This window comes from Panthera pardus, unplaced genomic scaffold (genome assembly GCF_024362965.1).
Source record: "Panthera pardus isolate Hobbes unplaced genomic scaffold, ASM2436296v1 HiC_scaffold_21, whole genome shotgun sequence".
Taxonomy (NCBI): domain Eukaryota; kingdom Metazoa; phylum Chordata; class Mammalia; order Carnivora; family Felidae; genus Panthera; species Panthera pardus.
In genome coordinates, this window is record NW_026526777.1 from 9,369,199 (window position 1) to 9,385,706 (window position 16,508).

General features: G+C 49.6%; 1 protein-coding gene across 1 annotated transcript in view; it reads left to right on the plus strand.

The window, feature by feature from the left end:
- UCK2 (uridine-cytidine kinase 2) overlaps nt 1–16,508 on the plus strand; it is a 78,298-nt gene that overhangs the window by 12,333 nt on the left and 49,457 nt on the right. The gene's annotated exons all lie outside the window — the stretch shown is intronic.

A 16,508-nucleotide genomic window follows, 5' to 3' on the forward strand; every position in this document is an offset into this window, starting at 1 on the left:
TGCAGAGAGAGACTCTCAAGCTGGCTCTGCACCAGCGACGTGGAGCAGACCTGGGGCTCGAAGGGGCTCGAACTCCCGAACCGCGAGATCCTGACCTGAACCGAAGCCAACAGTCAAGACTCTTAAGCAACTGAGCCACCGAGGCGGCCTCAATGGTGCATTTTTTAAAAATATCAAATCAGCTGGAGGGTAACCTTCACATCTTGTCAGATTCTTATTAGGAATGACACCTTATTTTGTTTGAGTCGATGCTTGTGGATCTTAGGGGGAGACTGAGCCATCGTCTTCGGAGAAAAGCTGTCTTGGCTTTGGGCAGCCTGCGTTAGTCTGAATAACCGGCCTTTTGTAGCTTGGATTGGAGCCAGGAAAGTGCTGAGCAGAGCTTTGGGTGAGGGCATGGCAGCCCTTTGGCTTCTGAGTTTAGTGTGGCTTGTAGGGAACCCGATGCATCCTTGTCGAGACGTAGAGAGTTGACACGACACAGCCGCCTTCCAAAGCAGTCGTCCCTTTGGGATTATGGATGTTCTTTCATCAACACAGATGCTATATAATTATATGTATTATAAACTTTAGTTTCTGCTGTACAATAGCAGTGTTAAGATCTGAGATGCTTATAGATACTTTTTTAATGTTTTAAGTTTACTTATTTCTTTGAGAGAGAGAACGACAGAACCAGTGGGGGAGGGGCAGAGAGAGAGAGAGAGAGAGAGAGAGAGAGAGGGTGGGACAAGGATCCAAAGCGAGCTCTGTGCTGACAGCAGGGAGCCCGACGTGGGGCTCGAACTTAAGAGCTGTGAGATCGTGACCTGAGCTAAAGTCAGATGCTGAGCCACCCAGGTGCCCCATGAGATGCCTGTATTTAAAACGTTTTCCTTTTTTGATAAAAGAACCACAAACCCTGTAGCCTGGGCTAGTTATGGTCTTTACTGCTGAGGCAAATTCATGATAGGATTGGTAATAAGTAGTTCTGAGCAGGAATAGCACTCAGAACCCAGGGCATATATCCAGAGGGCCAGGGGTGGCCCTGCCTCGTTTGTGTGGCTTGTGGGTTGGCATCTCTGACGACAGGTGCCTAGGAATCAGTGGACATTTATTGAAGCAGCTATGGAATGACTGTCCTTTGTCTTTGTGGGGGTTTCTGAGGTGTTTCTTTCTTTTTTTTCTTTTAAGGTTTATTTTTGAGAGAGAGAGAGAGAGAGAGAGAGAGCGAGAGCGCAAACAGGGGAGGGGCAGAGAGAGAGGGAACCACAGAATCCGAAGCAGGCTCCAGGCTCCGAGCTGTCAGCACACAGCCCAACGTGGAGCCCGAACTCATGAGCCTTGGTGATGACCTGAGCCGAAGTTGGAGGCTTAACTGACTGAGCCACCCAGGTGTCCCTAGGGCGTGTTTCTGTTGTGTGGCATATTGGTCGTCTGAGAAACTTTCTCCGTGAGTTGAATTTGGTGAGGAGATTGGCCAAGGGCCCTGCTGTTTAGGGTGAGGCATATCTCCTGAGGACCTGTTGATTTTTCTGCTGAGGCAAAACATACTATTTTGACTAGTCAGTGGCTTTATTTTTCTCCGCTTCCTTGGTAGAGAGGGTAAATATTTGAAAACAGAATGAACAGAATAGTATTTGACACATAGTATCGAACACTGAGAGGCAGTGAATACTCTTGAATACTCTCAGTGAATACTCTCTTTAAGCAAGAGAGGCAGTGAATACTCTTCTGGAAGAAAAGGCAAGCAGGGGGTGCTCTCCTTGGCTGACTTTGAAGGACACAGAGCTGAGTGCACGCGGGATTGGCCCTTTGGTCTCTAGAAGCTATGATCAGGAGAGGTCATGCTTGAGGTGGAAAAGCTTGCATTTCTGGATATTTCTGGACGTGTCCTCTAAGAAGACCTAAAATCCCAGGCCTGCCCTGAGGCTCCTTTTACAGGTCTTAGTGGGGATTAAAGTCTTTATGGTTGATAGACTCGAGGCTTTATGAAGTCTCTTCTTCAAGCAAGGATTGGAGCGCAGCTCCCTGGTTTCTTCTGGAAAATGCTTTCCCGCTGCAAGGCCAGACAGCTTCGTGGGGTGCAACAGACACAGCCATGCTCGTGTTAACATCCCAGCTCGACTACTCCTCATCTGTGTCTTCTGAACCCGTTTGTACATCTGGGAAGAGCAGGTAATGTCTGCTTTGGAGGATTGCTGGTAGGATGTGAGGAGAAAATGCACGCAGGGGGGGTTATCCGTGGCGGCGTTTCTGCAGCGGCCGGAACCCATGGCTCGTGCCCTGTGCTGCTGTCTGCCCACTTCAACCAGCCCAGCTTCCTGGACGTGTGAGCCCGATGTGTCCAGGTGTGGTGGCACGGATGGCGATGGGGCCAGTTTGATTTCCATTTACTGATGTGACGTGATTTCCTTCCCTGAGGATCAGGGCCCCCCAACGGGTCAGATGCTGGCCACTCCCTCCCTCAGGCCACCTTTCAGTCATCCTGTTCTCTCGTTGCCGCAGGCCTCAGTGGTCCTTTCCTGCCGTTGTCAAGTTGGACCTCTTCTTGAAAAGATTTGGGTGGACTTGTCTCACAATGGGTGGTTACAGGGGAAGAAAAAGCAGCTTACTGACATTCCTTTTAAAAACCCTTCTAGGGGCGCCTGGGTGGCGCAGTCGGTTAAGCGTCCGACTTCAGCCAGGTCACGATCTCGCGGTCTGTGAGTTCGAGCCCCGCGTCGGGCTCTGGGCTGATGGCTCGGAGCCTGGAGCCTGTTTCCGATTCTGTGTCTCCCTCTCTCTCTGCCCCTCCCCCGTTCATGCTCTGTCTCTCTCTGTCCCAAAAATAAATAAAAAACGTTGAAAAAAAAAAAAAAAGAAAGAAAAACCCTTCTAGGGGCGCCTGGGTGGCTCAGTCGGTTAAGCATCCGACTTCAGCTCAGGTCACGATCTCACGGTCTGCGAGTTTGAGCCCCGCGTCGGGCTCTGGGCTGATGGCTCAGAGCCTGGAGCCTGCTTCCGATTCTGTGTCTCCCTCTGTCTCTGCCCCTCCCCCATTCATGCTGTGTCTCTCTCTGTCTCAAAAATAAATAAACGTTTAAAAAAAATTAAAAAAAAAAAAAGAAACCTTTCTAATTGGGACGCCTGGGTGGCCCCTTCGGTTAAGCGACCGACTCTTGGTTTCCGCTCAGGTCATGATCTCACGGTTTGTGAGTTTGAGCCCCGCGTCGGGTTCTGGAATGACAGTGTGGAGCCTGCTTGGGATTCTCTCTCTCTCTCTGCCCCTCACCCACTCATGCTCTCTCTCTCTCTCTCTCAAAATAAATTAATAAACTTAAGAAAAAAAAACCCTTCTATTTAAAAATAGAACCCGTGGGGGGCCTCTGGGTGGCTCAGTCGGTTAAGCATCCGACTTCAGCTCAGGTCATGAGCTCACGGTTCGTGAGTTCGAGCCCCGCGTCAGGCTCTGTGCTGACAGCTCGGAGCCTGGAGCCTGCTTCGGACTCTGTGTCTCCCTCTCTCTCTGCCCCTCCCCTGCTCACGCTCCGCCTCCCTTTCAAAAGTAAACATTAAGAAAAAGTAACAACAACAAAAAAAGAAGAACCTGTGGGAAAGTGTACACGTTTTGTATGGCTCAGTGGACCCACCCGTGGAGATCCCCACCGAATCAAGGGGCAGCGTGTGACCAGCGCATGGTCAGCCTCCCTACCTCTTCCGTCAGCGATTTGATGACTTTAGTAGAGACAAGGCATGTTGTATAGCTGGCGGGTTGCCAAGACTCGTGTGGCTCTGGGAACTTGGTCTTGCGTAGAAGATATGTCGTCAAAAGCATTTCAGCCCTCGTGTGTCTAGCAAAGTCCTACCGCTCCTCATATCCAGATCACAACTGTCCCCCAAAGCGTGTACCCTTGTCTAGCCCCGAGAGAGCAGGTCACGTTTTCCGTTCATTTCCTTCATCCAGCACATGCTCGCTGGTTCCTTACAAAGTGCCAGGCACTCCGGCAGGTGCTGGGAACGTAGGAGTGCGTTAGCAAAAGCCCTTGACCTCACGGAGCTGACGCGTCTAGGTCTGACTCATGTCTGCTAGCCCAGTGCCTCGCATAGTCCGTTAATAAATGCCTGCCAGACCAAACGAAATTTCCTTTTCTTTCCTTTTTTTTTTAATATGAAATTTATTGTCAAATTGGTTTCCATACAACACCCAGTGCTCATCCCAACAGGTGCCCTCCTCGATGCCCATCACCCACCCTCCTCTCCCTCCCACCCCCCATCAACCCTCAGTTTGTTCTCAGTTTTTAAAAAAAAAATTTTTTTTTAACGTTTATTTATTTTTGAGACCGAGAGACAGAGCATGAACGGGGGAGGGTCAGAGAGAGGGAGACACAGAATCTGAAACAGGCTCCAGGCTCTGACCTGTCAGCACAGAGCTCGGCGCGGGGCTCGAACTCACAGGGCTCGAACTCACGGACCACAAGATCATGACCTGAGCTGAAGTCGGCCGCTTAACTGACTGAGCCACCCAGGCACCCCATTTTGTTCTCAGTTTTTAAGAGTCTCTTATGGTTTGGCTCTCTCCCTCTCTCTTTATTTATTTTTTTCCTTCCCCTCCCCCACGGTCCTGTTAGGTTTCTTAGGATCCACATAAGAGTGAAACCATATGGTATCTGTCTTTCTCTGTATGGCTTATTTCACTTAGCATCACACTCTCCAGTTCCATCCATGTTGCTACAAAGGGCCATATTTCATTCTTTCTCATTGCCACGTAGTATTCCATTGTGTATATAAACCACAATATCTTTTCCATTCATCAGTTGATGGACATTTAGGCTCCTTCCATAATTTGGCTATTGTTGAAAGTGCTGCTATAAACATTGGGCTACAAGTGCCCCTCTGCACCAGCACTCCTGCATCCCTTGGGTAAATTCCTAGCAGTGCTATTGCTGGATATAAGGTAGATCTCTTTTTAATTTTTTGAGGAACCTCCACACTGTTTTCCAGAGCGGCTGCACCAGTTTGCATTCCCATCCTTTACTTTCCCGTAGCATTCACGCTCCTCTATCGTGGTCGGCTGGCGGATCTGCGATTTCTGGATTCCAGGACCCTGGAACGCAGGCCGTCCACCTTTGTATCCTTAGCCTTGTGCATAGAAAGGACCTCATGGTGAATATTGAAGGCGTGACAAGTGGCATGTAAGTGGGGGGGGGGGGGTCGGTAAATGCTGTCAGAGGTCAAAAGGAGTTGGAACGTGTTAACGGGCTAGGGTTAAGCTCTTGCCAAAGTCACCCGTAGTCCCCAAGTCCTCTTAAAGCTACTGATCCTTTATCTTGCTTTTCTGTAACATTTGACAAGGACCATGTCTTCCAGGGAACCTCGTTTCACTGCCCTTGGCTGGCTTGCCACCTCTCTCGCTATTCTTTCTCAGCCAACTGCCTGGGTTCCTTTCTACCCGTGAATGCGTCCTGCCTCAGGACCTCCTGCTTGGACCCGTGGTCCTTGCCCTCTCTGTCTCTGTATCCTCTGTTTGGCAGTGACTCCCAGCTTATTTCCTGTCCCGAGTCCTTTCCTGGGCTCCTTCCCCATTCATTCAGCGGTAAGAGGCGACCTCACCTGGTGCCATCCACAGACCTGCACTTCTGTGTTTTCTGTGCACACGAAGGCACGGGACAGAAACCCCGCGTCAGCTCTGCCACGGTCCAGGTAGCGCTCCTGTGTCCTCATTCATCCAGCCGGGCCCCCCGGAGGGTCCGATCAGTTCTACTTTGTCCTGAAATTACCTTCTCCTCCCTGCATCCATCATTTCTTGCCTGGATCACTCTCCAGTGGCCGGTTTCCCAGCTGCCAATCTGGACCTTTTCCAAAACATTCTCCACATTGCTGTTGGAGCAATCTTTTGGGGGGAAAAAATGCGGCTGTGATCAAGTCTGTCGCTCCCCTAACATTCTTTGGTGGTTCTCCTTTCACCTTCAGGCTTGTCGTCGGCACTGCCTCCCCCCGGAGCCGGCCAGCGTAGTCTCTCCAGCCTTCCTTCCTGCCGCCCTCCATATGCCATCCTGTCCCTTCCCAAACTCATTGTCCGCTCCTTCCTGTTCCCGGATCTCAGAGCGCTCACTTCCATTCCTCTGGACGTGTTGCTGCTTCTGCTCCCCATGTTGTCACCTCCTCTTTTGTCTGGTCACTTCAAAGCCCGAGGAAGTGTCTGTCAGTCCCCTGCAGTCTGAACTGAGGCTTCTGTCCTATGTTTTCCTCCCTCCAGCACCCCGTGTTGCTGTGCACTGCCTGTCTTTCCAGTAGATTGTGGGTTTAAAAGCAGCGACTTCTCTCTGTACCCAGGGTGCTTAGAATATCACAGGTGCCGGGGCACCGGGGTGGCTCAGCCGGTTGAGCGTCTAGCTCTTGACTTCCGCTCAGGTCATGATCTCATGGTTCGTGAGCTCAAGCCCCAAATCAGGCTCTGTGCCCACAGTGCAGAGCCTGCTTGGGATTCTCTCTCTCTCTCTCTCTCTCTCTCTCTCTCTCTCTCTCTCCACCCCCCCCCCCCCGCCCTTCTCCCACTCATGCTCTTTCCCTCTCAAAATAAAAATACTTTAAAAAAAAAGAAGAAAATCATAGGTGCTCAAAGATACTGGAGGGAGTGTAAAGGAGGTATTTTTCTTGCCACGAGTGTGGGATTGGGTTACATATGGGGTTCATCTGGCTTATTTATTTATTAACATTTATTTATTTTTGAGAGACTGAGGCACAGCGTGAGCAGGGAAGGGGCAGAGAGAGAGGGAGACACAGAACCTGAAGCAGCCTCCAGGCTCTGAGCCGTGAGCACAGAGCCCGACGTGGGGCTCGAACCCACAAACCGCGAGATGATGACCTGAGCTGAAGTCAGATGCTTAACCGACTGAGCCACCCGGGCGCCCTGTCATCTGGCTTCTTTGGTTTTTTCATCTGAATTTGAGATCTGAAAAGTTAAGCTCACATGTATAGTTCCGGGCTGATAATGCTCCCCATCTTCATGGTGGTTGCTCTGCACAGAGCTGAACGTTAGGCTAGTGTTGGTGAGAAGTGTTCGTGCAGGAGGCACACTTGTTTACATTGGGAACGGTTTGCCCTCTGTCCTTCCTGCCCTGTGAGTTGGGCCCGGGGAGTGTGTAGGTGTGTGGATGGTGAAGGGGGTAGGCATGGCCGTAGGGATGGTAGACGGTCACTGTTGCTTTGGAACACAGGACTAGTGCAGAAAGCTTTGACCTTGTGAGATTAAAAACTGTTAGGTCGTGTGGACGGTTCTTGTAAATTAAGTGTGGAAAAGCCAGCTTTAAATGGACCCTGCTTTTATATCAACAACCGCATTGCTATTGAGCTCTTGGCAAATGTTTGAATTGAGGTGTTTTCAGGGGTGGCACAGATTTTTAATGTATTAAAAATAACTTTTATCATGCTTTACCATGGTTTCCCCCTTAATCCAGACGGATACCTGCTCTTGCAAAACATTGACATAATACTGGTGGAGCCCCTCTGCATTCCACTGCCTTATTTTATTTTCTTGTTATCATTTAATGCCATCATTATATGTATGTGTGTGTGTTTTAATGTTTATTTTTGAGAGAGTGAGACAGAGTATGAGCAGGGGAGGGGCAGAGAGAGAGGGAGACACAGAATCCGAAGCAGGCTCCAGGCTGAGAGCTGTCAGCACAGAGCCCGACGTGGGGCTTCAACCCATGAACCATGAGATCATAACCTGAGCAGAAATCGGATGCTTAACCGACTGAGCCACCCAGGCGCCCCTATATGTGTGTCTATTATCCATTTCCTTTCAAAATCTGTCTACTACCAGTAGCTCATTTCCTGAGCTACCGTGCTAGGTGCCATGCTAAGCTCCTTTAATTTCTCAAGAGCCCCAACGTGTAAATTACTAGGATCATCCCCAGTGTCCAGATGAGGAAATCGCAGCCTAGAGAAGCGAAGGAACTGTCCCAGATGCCGACAGTACTAAGCCGTGGGGCTGGAATTTAGACTCCAGCCACGTCGCTGGAGCCCGCCCTGCTCTACTGAGCGTGTGCATAAACTTGCGTCACTGATCCTTGCTACAACCTGCTTGTTTTCCCCAACCAAAAGCTCTTTCTTTTCAGTTACAGACATGCACTGATACATAGAGGTAGTGCCTCTTACATAAATGTTGCTCCTTTGGGAAACATATTTTTCTTTTCTCCACGACTCCCTGGGGGCCATGTCCCTTGAGGTAGGACCTTACCTATTTTTTGTCTTAGCAGGGGAGGGGCAGAAGGAGAGAGAGAATCTTAAGCAGGCTTCATGCTCAGCGCCAAGCTCATTGTGGAGCCCAACATGGGGCTTGATCCCACACGGCCAGGATCCTGACCAGAGCTGAAATCAAGCATCCGACACTCAACCGACTGAGCCACCCATCACCCCAGGGTGTGACATTATCTTAACTTTGCAACAATGAACAGGATCTGAAGTCCTGGTTTATATGAGCTAAATGTCAGTGTCCTTGAGCTCTGGGAAGTCTGGCAGCCACATCAGCAGGATCCTCAGGACAGGGATGCTCTTGCAGACGGCTGCTGCCATTTCTCCGCAGTCGCTTTTTACTGCTCGACATCATCCCCGTAAAGAAAGTTCGTGTCACTGAATTCCAAGCACATGCCTTATTTGGAGTTTAAGCACCCTGGTTACGGACTGGTCTTTTCCTGGTTCCCGTAATTGGGCTGATGAGAAAAAAGACTGATTAAATTTTGGGGTGATATTTTATAGTAATATTTGGAAGGTGGTGAAGTCTTGTCTTTCCTTCTCTTCCCCTCCAGTGGGGGCGCAGGGTTTTCCTGCAGGGCAGGGCTCCTTAGATAAGCCTGGGGTCCACGGATGGGCTTCAGAAGGGCCATCAATCTCTTGAAAATGTGTGCAGAATTTTGTCAAGAGTGCACATTTTGCTGGGACAGCATTCCATCCTGGAAGTGAGCGTGAGACATCAAAGAGCAGAGAGCCTTCTTTGATATAAATATTAACACACTCTCAGTCTCAGGCTGCAAGAGTCCTGGAAGCTGGTTTGACTGAGAGATTAGATATCTTTTTGTCCTGTCCCAGAGAGGGCAGTTTGGACTTTTCTTCATGAAGGCACAGGGAATCTTGCTAATAGTGGACCTACGGGCTCAGCCTGTTACAGGGGGCACCTATTCAATTTAAATAGTCACCTTCTGGTGCAGCAACACCATTATGCTTGCTTTTGGCTCCATCTGAGCCTTCTGTCATGTACACTGGAAATTGTTCTCACCCTCATGGGTAATTGGCCGTACTTATTTCCTTTTGTTTGTCGTTGCTTATGTATTTGTTTGGGGGGTAGGGGTGGGGCAGAGACAGGGAGAGAGAGAATCCCAGGCAGGCTTCACACTGTCAGCAGGAGCCCGAGGCAGGGCTCGAACTCAAGGTGAGATCATGACCTGAGCTGAAGTCGGATTCTTAACTGAGCTACCCTGGCGCCCCTGGCCATTCTTATTGCCAAATGCTGCTGCTTACGTGCAAGTACGCGATTAAAAACCTAACCTGCATATTATTACTTTGGTAGAAGTTTACCAAAGTATATAGTATAAAAAGAGAATATTGCCTCAGCTCTACCCTTGGGCAGGTCACTTGCTCCGTGCCTCATTTTCCTCATCTGTAAGATGGGTACAAAATAGTGCCTGCCTCTCAGAGGTTGTAAGGATTACGTGAAGTAGTACAGAGAAGGCAACTGAAATGCTGTCCGGTAAATGGGAAACAGCCGATAAGTGTTAGTTCTTATGAAGATGAAGGTGATGAGGACAGTTAGGACTATTACACCTGCTGTGAGGTCTGTAGCCAGAACCTGCAGGCCCCCTCCTTCATCCCAGCCCATTTTTTTCAGACACAGCCACTTTGTTTCTTTTTTTCTAATTTTTAAGTGTTTGATTGATTGATTGATTGAGAGAGAGGGAGAGCCGGGGAGGGGCCGAGAGAGACAAGGAGAGAGAAATCTCAAGCAGGCTCTACACTGTCAGTGCAGAGCCCGATGTGGGGCTTGAACTCACAAAACTGTGCGATTATGATCTGAGCTGAAACCAAGAGTCAGATGCTTAACCCGCTGAGCCACGCAGGTGCCCCAGAGACAGCCACTTTAAGCTCTTTTGTTCTTTTCTACTTTTATTTGTCTCCATATTTCAAAAAATCACATTTATACGGTATTATTCTGATTTCCCCCTCTCAATATCGGCATTCCTTATTGACTTCCTATTGTAGATCATTAGGTTTTAACTGGCACTTTCCCCTTCCCCACATGTCTCTTCTTCTATTATAATTGTATCAAGTTCAGTTAGAGTGACATTTAGTGTTTTACATTATTATCATATAAATGTCGTTCACAGCTGAGTCATGGAATCGAGTGTGGGATTGCTGGGCCTTATCAAACATTTGAACTGCAGTTCTGAATGGAAGAAAAATAGAATGGGGAATTGTTGATTTGCCTTTACTTATGAGTGAAGTTAAAGTTTGCCATGTGGCTGCTATCTTTTTAGGCTTATTTTGTGACCTGCCCATTTTTCTCCTTTGATGTTTGGTTTCACCTCATTCATTTGGATAACCATTCTAGAATCTTATAAAGAATTGGTAGGAGTTAGCAGAACCCGGGTGGCTCAGTTGGTTGGGTGTTGACTTCAGCTCAGGTCATGATCTTGTGGTTTGTGGGTTCAAGCCCCGAGTTGGGCTCTGTGCTGACAGCTCAGCCTGGAGCCTGCTTCGGGTTCTGTGTCTCCCTCTCTCTCTGCCCCTCCCCTGATCTCTCTCTCTCTCTCTCTCTCAAAAATAAATAAACATTAAAATAAATAAATAAATAAATAAACATTAAAAAATATATCTTTTTAATTTTTAAGAAAAAAGAATTGGTAGGAGTTAAACTTCTAGAAGAAACGTTGTGGTTTAAATAGACGGGGAGTTTGGAGTAGAAATGGGTGGTCCTTGGGGCACCTGGTGGCTCAGTCTGTTGAGTGCCTGAGTCTGGATTTCCACTCAGGTCATGATCCCAGGGTGGTAGGATCAAGCCCCACATCAGACTCCGCACTGAGTGTAAAGCCTGCTTGAGATTTTCTCCCCCCCCAACCCCCTCCCCCCACTCATGTGCCCTCTTTCTCTCTGTCTAAAATTTAAAAAATGCAAAAAAGAAACTCATGAGCCTTAGGTCTTGATACCAGGTGCCCCTCACGTCCTTACCCTTAGGCTGATGTCAGCTGAGGCTAGGAAGCCTTAGCTACACGGTGGGTCATAGGAAGGCGCAGCGATGGGACTGTCTCGGCCGATATGGAACAAAATAAGCCCAGTGTGGGAAAAGGCAGGTGAATGCAGTTATGACAAGTAAGTCAGAATAATAGGGAAGGACAGAATCTTAAAAGTGCCCTCAGCAGAAGGGCTGGGCAGATTCTCACCGTTGGAATGTCAATATTGATTTACTTTTACTTGGTGTGGTTTGCCAGAGTGGGGGAGGGGCAGAGGAGAAGGAAAAAGAGAATTAAGGTTTGGCTCTTGTGTGTGTTTTACCCATGAACCCAGTGGAGGAGGTCGGGTGGCCTGCCCTGAGAGTCCCAAGGAGAGGCAAAGCCTTGTGTCTATGCAGTGCCTGGCAAAACGGTGGGTTTTGGCTCCGGGAAGAAGTGGGGGGCACCCGGAACCAAGCAGAGTTTCTCTCTGGAGCCACACTGCTGGCACTCACGTGGTAGTTAGTGCTGGAGTGAACGTGGTCTGGGACTTTCTGGCCACGGAGATTTTGAGGAAAAGGGGCCTGGGCAGAGTGGTGGGGTGGGTGGTGCAGAAGTGAGAGGAGAAAGCCAATGCCTGGGGACTAATTGTATATAGTTTTATTTATTTTTTTATTTTTTTTAAACGTTTATTTATTTTGGAGACAGAGCATGAACGGGGGAGGGGCAGAGAGAGAGGGAGACACAGAATTGGAAGCAGGCTCCAGGCTCTGAGCTGTCAGCCCAGAGCCTGACGCGGGGCTCGAACTCACGGACCGCGAGATCGTGACCTGAGCCGAAGTCAGATGCTTCACCGACTGAGCCACCCAGGCACCCCGATTGTATATAGTTTTAAACAAAGTGATAAGAGGAAAATGAGATTAACTTCGGGCGTAAAAATAGTTCCCTTTCCCGTCTTTGGCTCTAAAATTTTGTGTTGGGTGTTCCGTGGCCAGTTTATATAGGGCTGTGGTAGTGAGGGAATCTGGAATCTTTGCGAAAACTGGAAAAGCTAGGTTTAGACAGGAAGTGTCCCTTGGAATAAGTAGCAGAGTTTTTTTGTTGACTCCTTTCTTTCTTTCTTTCTTTCCTTCTTTCTTTCGAGTTTGTTTATTTTGAGAGAGAGAGAGAGGGAAGGAGGGGCAGACAGAGACAGAGGGAATCCCAAGCAGGCTCTGCACTCTCCGGGCAGAGGCCGATGTGGGGCTCGAACTCACGAACCCGTGAGATCATGACCTAAGCTGAAACCGAGAGTCGGACGCGTAAGCGACTGAGCCACCCAGGCGCCCCACGGAGAGTTTCCTTGTTCCAGGTACTTTTTCTTCCCTTTCTATTCTTGGCGTGGTGTCTAAACCCCACACATTCATCCAGCCTCTGCCGGGTTTTGCTGAATAGCTACCAGAGCCATCCGCGTCTGCAGCTTGGTCATCTTCTGTATAAAGTAAGCGTGATTAACAAGCACCCATGACTCAGAGAGATTGACTGGATTAGCAGGTAAGCGATGTGACGAGGGCGGCCCAGAAATGCTAGGAAGGGCGGGGAACCTGAAATCTCTCCACGTCCCAGAACAGTTACGTGGTGTTTACCAGGCTTACGTCCGAGTGATGTCATGGAAGCTTTTCCTCCTTCCCTCCACGCCCTGTGTCTCCGTCTGGAGTATTTCACACCTGGGGACGAGCGAGTTACCTTCCTGGGAGCTCTTCTTCATCAGTACAGGAGCCCAAGGCTCTGGGTAAACGGGGCGTTGGGAATGTCTGTTTATGGGAGCGGTGGTATTTAGTTGACTTGAACATAGAGGTTTCATCTTTTATTTATTTATTTTTTTAATTTTTTTTTTTTAATGTTTATTTATTTTTTGAGACAGAGAGAGACAGAGCATGAACGGGGGAGGGTCAGAGAGAGAGGGAGACACAGAATCTGAAACAGGCTCCAGGCTCTGAGCTGTCAGCACAGAGCCCGACGCGGGGCTCGAACTCACGGACCGTGAGATCATGACCTGAGCCGAAGTCGGACGCTCAACCGACTGAGCCACCCAGGCGCCCCAGAGGTTTCATCTTTTAAAGTTTCTTCCTCAACAGTCTCAGAATCTTGGGTTCCGAACCTCCACGAGCCTGCCCAGCCGGGTTCTGTGGTCTCTGGGAAAGTGCGAGACAGCGAAGGCCCCTTTCCCTTCCGCCTTCATTTTGGCCCCCAGGGAGAGCTGGGAGGCAGGGGGTTCTGGAATCGTTTTGCCTTGGAGGGCAATGGCAGACTCGAGCACCTGCGCCCTCGCACACAAAAAGACTGGGCTCGGCCTCCGAACCAGCTAAGGGCTGGGGAACAGCTGCGGTCTGGTCAGGATATTCATTAACTGTATTCAGGTGATTCCATGCAGCTTGCCCTGGGGAAGGTAAGCTCTGGTTTCTCTGGTTTCTCTCCAGGACCTGATCACTGGAAGAATACGAGACCTGACAGGTAGCCTGAGTCCCCATTGCTAACCTGACTGGGGCAGTTGTGTACTTGCGGGGTGGGGGGCAGAATCCCAAGCAGGCTCCACACCACCAGTGCAGAGCCCGATGTGGGGCTCGAACCCACAGAACCGCGAGATCAGACCTGAGCCGAGATCAAGAGTCGGATGCTTAACTGACTGAGCCTACCCAGGCGCCCCTTAAAGATTTTATTTTTAAGCAATCTCTACACCCAATGTGGGCCTTGAACCCATAACTCCAAGATCAAGAGTCGCACTCAGTCAGCCAGGAGCCTCGGTCTTTTTTTTGTTTTTAATTTAATGTATTTTTTGAATCTCTTTAGATTAGAAAAGAAATCTGTCTTTCCCTATGTTTATGTTGATTTTGGTTCTGCCTTTCACGCTGAAGCAGCTCTCCGTTTAGCTTTTACTACACCACATCTTTCCTAGTCTGTAAATAATACCTTATTTTCTTTACTCCAGTTCTCAAACTCTTTCCTCTGTGCTTCTGTTTTTCCTGCAGATCCCCAACGCGTACTAAACCCTACTTTAAGAGAACATTATTAAAGGGGCACCAGGGTGGCTCGGTCGGTTAAGTGTCAACTTTGGCTCAGGTCACGATCTTGCGGTTTGTGAGTTCGAACCCCGCGTCAGGTTCTGTACCAACGGCTCAGAGCCTGGAGCCTGCTTCGGATTCTGGGTCTCCCTCTCTCTCTTTCTGCCCCTCCCCTACTCATGCACTGTCTCTCTCTCTCTCTCTCTCTCTCTCTCTCAAAAACACACAAGCCTAAACAAAAAAGGGAGAACATAATTAAGATTTTAACTGGGTGTGAAAAGTTAGATAAGTTCTCTTCTGAAGGTGTGTTAAAGAACAAGAATTTAACCGAGTGAATCTGAAGATCTCCGTGGCTTTATTACGTGATTCATGAATCAAGCTGCCTCCCTTCTAGCAAGTCGAGGGGAGTTCCAAGGAGTAGTACAAAATGGGAGGTTTTTTTTTTTTTTTAATGTTTGTTTATTTTTGAGAGAGAGGGAGAGAGGGTATGTGTGCACAGGTGGGGGAGGGGCAGAGAGAGAGGGGGACAGAGAATCTGAAGCGGGCTCCAGGCTCTGAGCTGTCAGCACAGAGCCCGATGCGGGGCTCGAACCCACAAACTGTGAGATCATGACCTGAGCCGAAGTCAGATGCTTACGTGACTGAGCCACCCAGGCATCCCCCAATGGAAGGGTTTCATAGGAAGGAGGGAAGGCAATGGAGTTATTAGCAAGACAAAAGAAAATATGGCTCCAGGCAAGGTCACCTTCTTTTAGGAGCAGGACTGGGGGGTCTTATTAGGTGGGTGACTTCAGCTTCCTTTGGGGGGTGGAGAGGGCCCATGAGACACATTCCCTCATAGGCACTTACCAGAAAATTCCCGACTGCCAGGTTGAGACTCCATTTGTGGAGAAGGCTGCAACTGTGGTTAGGTTAGGCCATCAGTGTGGTTCGGTGGCTTGGCCTGGCCCAAGTGACACCGTTTTGGGCCTGCGGTTTTCTTTTTAACTGGTGTTACTAATAATTGGCTAAATACCTTGAACACATGGACACTGAAAAGAGGACAGAATCTGTAGAGTATCGCTCTGGGGAAGATGGTGATTGCCATTTTTTCCAGGAAGCGGTGCAGAATGTGTGGAGCCTGTTTTGAACTGTTCTCCCTTGGTTGGATGGACATCTGTAAGACACATGAAAAGCACGTTCTTTATCTCTGGAATGACGTAGATTGTAACTGGCAGGGTCCAGCTTAGCTCTCCTTAGGACTTCTTTCCGGAAGCAGTAGACCGTACCGTGTGAAGGTTAGTTGCCGTGAGTCAGGCTTCCTGAATTCCTTCCACAAATGCCTATTTCTAGTCCTTGTCCAGATCTCCATGTATTTTGCAGCCGAGATGTCCCCACATCAGGCTCTCATATACAGCCGCAGACGTACATCCTTGCGGTCTTGTTTCAGAACAGCTCACCGCGAACACGGTTCAACAGACCCAGACCCCACCGTGCCTAGGTGCTGTCACATACCCGTGCAGACCCTTCCCACTTCCTGCATCTTCCATGGCCCGCCTCTGCCCTGACCGGGGCCCACGTCGCCTCTGTCAGCTGAACTTCGTCTCGATGTCGGAACACGCGGGGCAGTAGGACCTGTGCTGTTTGGACCTTGCTTTGGGGCGCGTGCTGAAAGCCCGTCGTGTGCAGAAGCACGAGCCGCCTGTGACGTAGAACATGAGGGTTTCCGGGACAGCTGGTGGGTGCAGAGGCGAGGGTGGAGGGCCCGCGCGGCGTCCCAGAGCTAGCCCGGGGAGGGGAGACGCCGTGTCCTTGTCCCGGCCGGCACGGGGCACCGGCAGGAGTCACGGTAGAGGGGTCGGAACACCGTGCGTCCGTTCCCGCTCAGACTCTGGGTGTGCCCTAGTGTAAGTGGACTCACCTCCACGATCTCTGATCCTTTCTGGAAAGCGGAAGAAGGTGTCTGCGGCACCTGGGTGTTGAGAGCGTGAAATGTGAAAATACATACGAAAATGGCTTTTTCAGTTTATTTTAGTTTTTAAGCTTATTTATTTATTTTGCGAGAGAGGGAGAGAGAAAGGGAGGGAGAGAAAGAACCAACAGGGGAAGTGCAGACAGAGGAGGGGACAGAGGATCGGAACGGGCTCTGTGCTGACAGGCGGGATGGCGGCAAGCCTGATGTGGGGCTTGAACTCGCAAACCTTGAGATGCCCATGACCTGAGCCCAAGTCAGACACTTAACAGACTGAGCCACCCAGGCGCCCTGGTATGAGAATGCGTTGACTGGGAAAGAAGGATCCGTGGGAAAGCAGTGTCTGTGTGACCT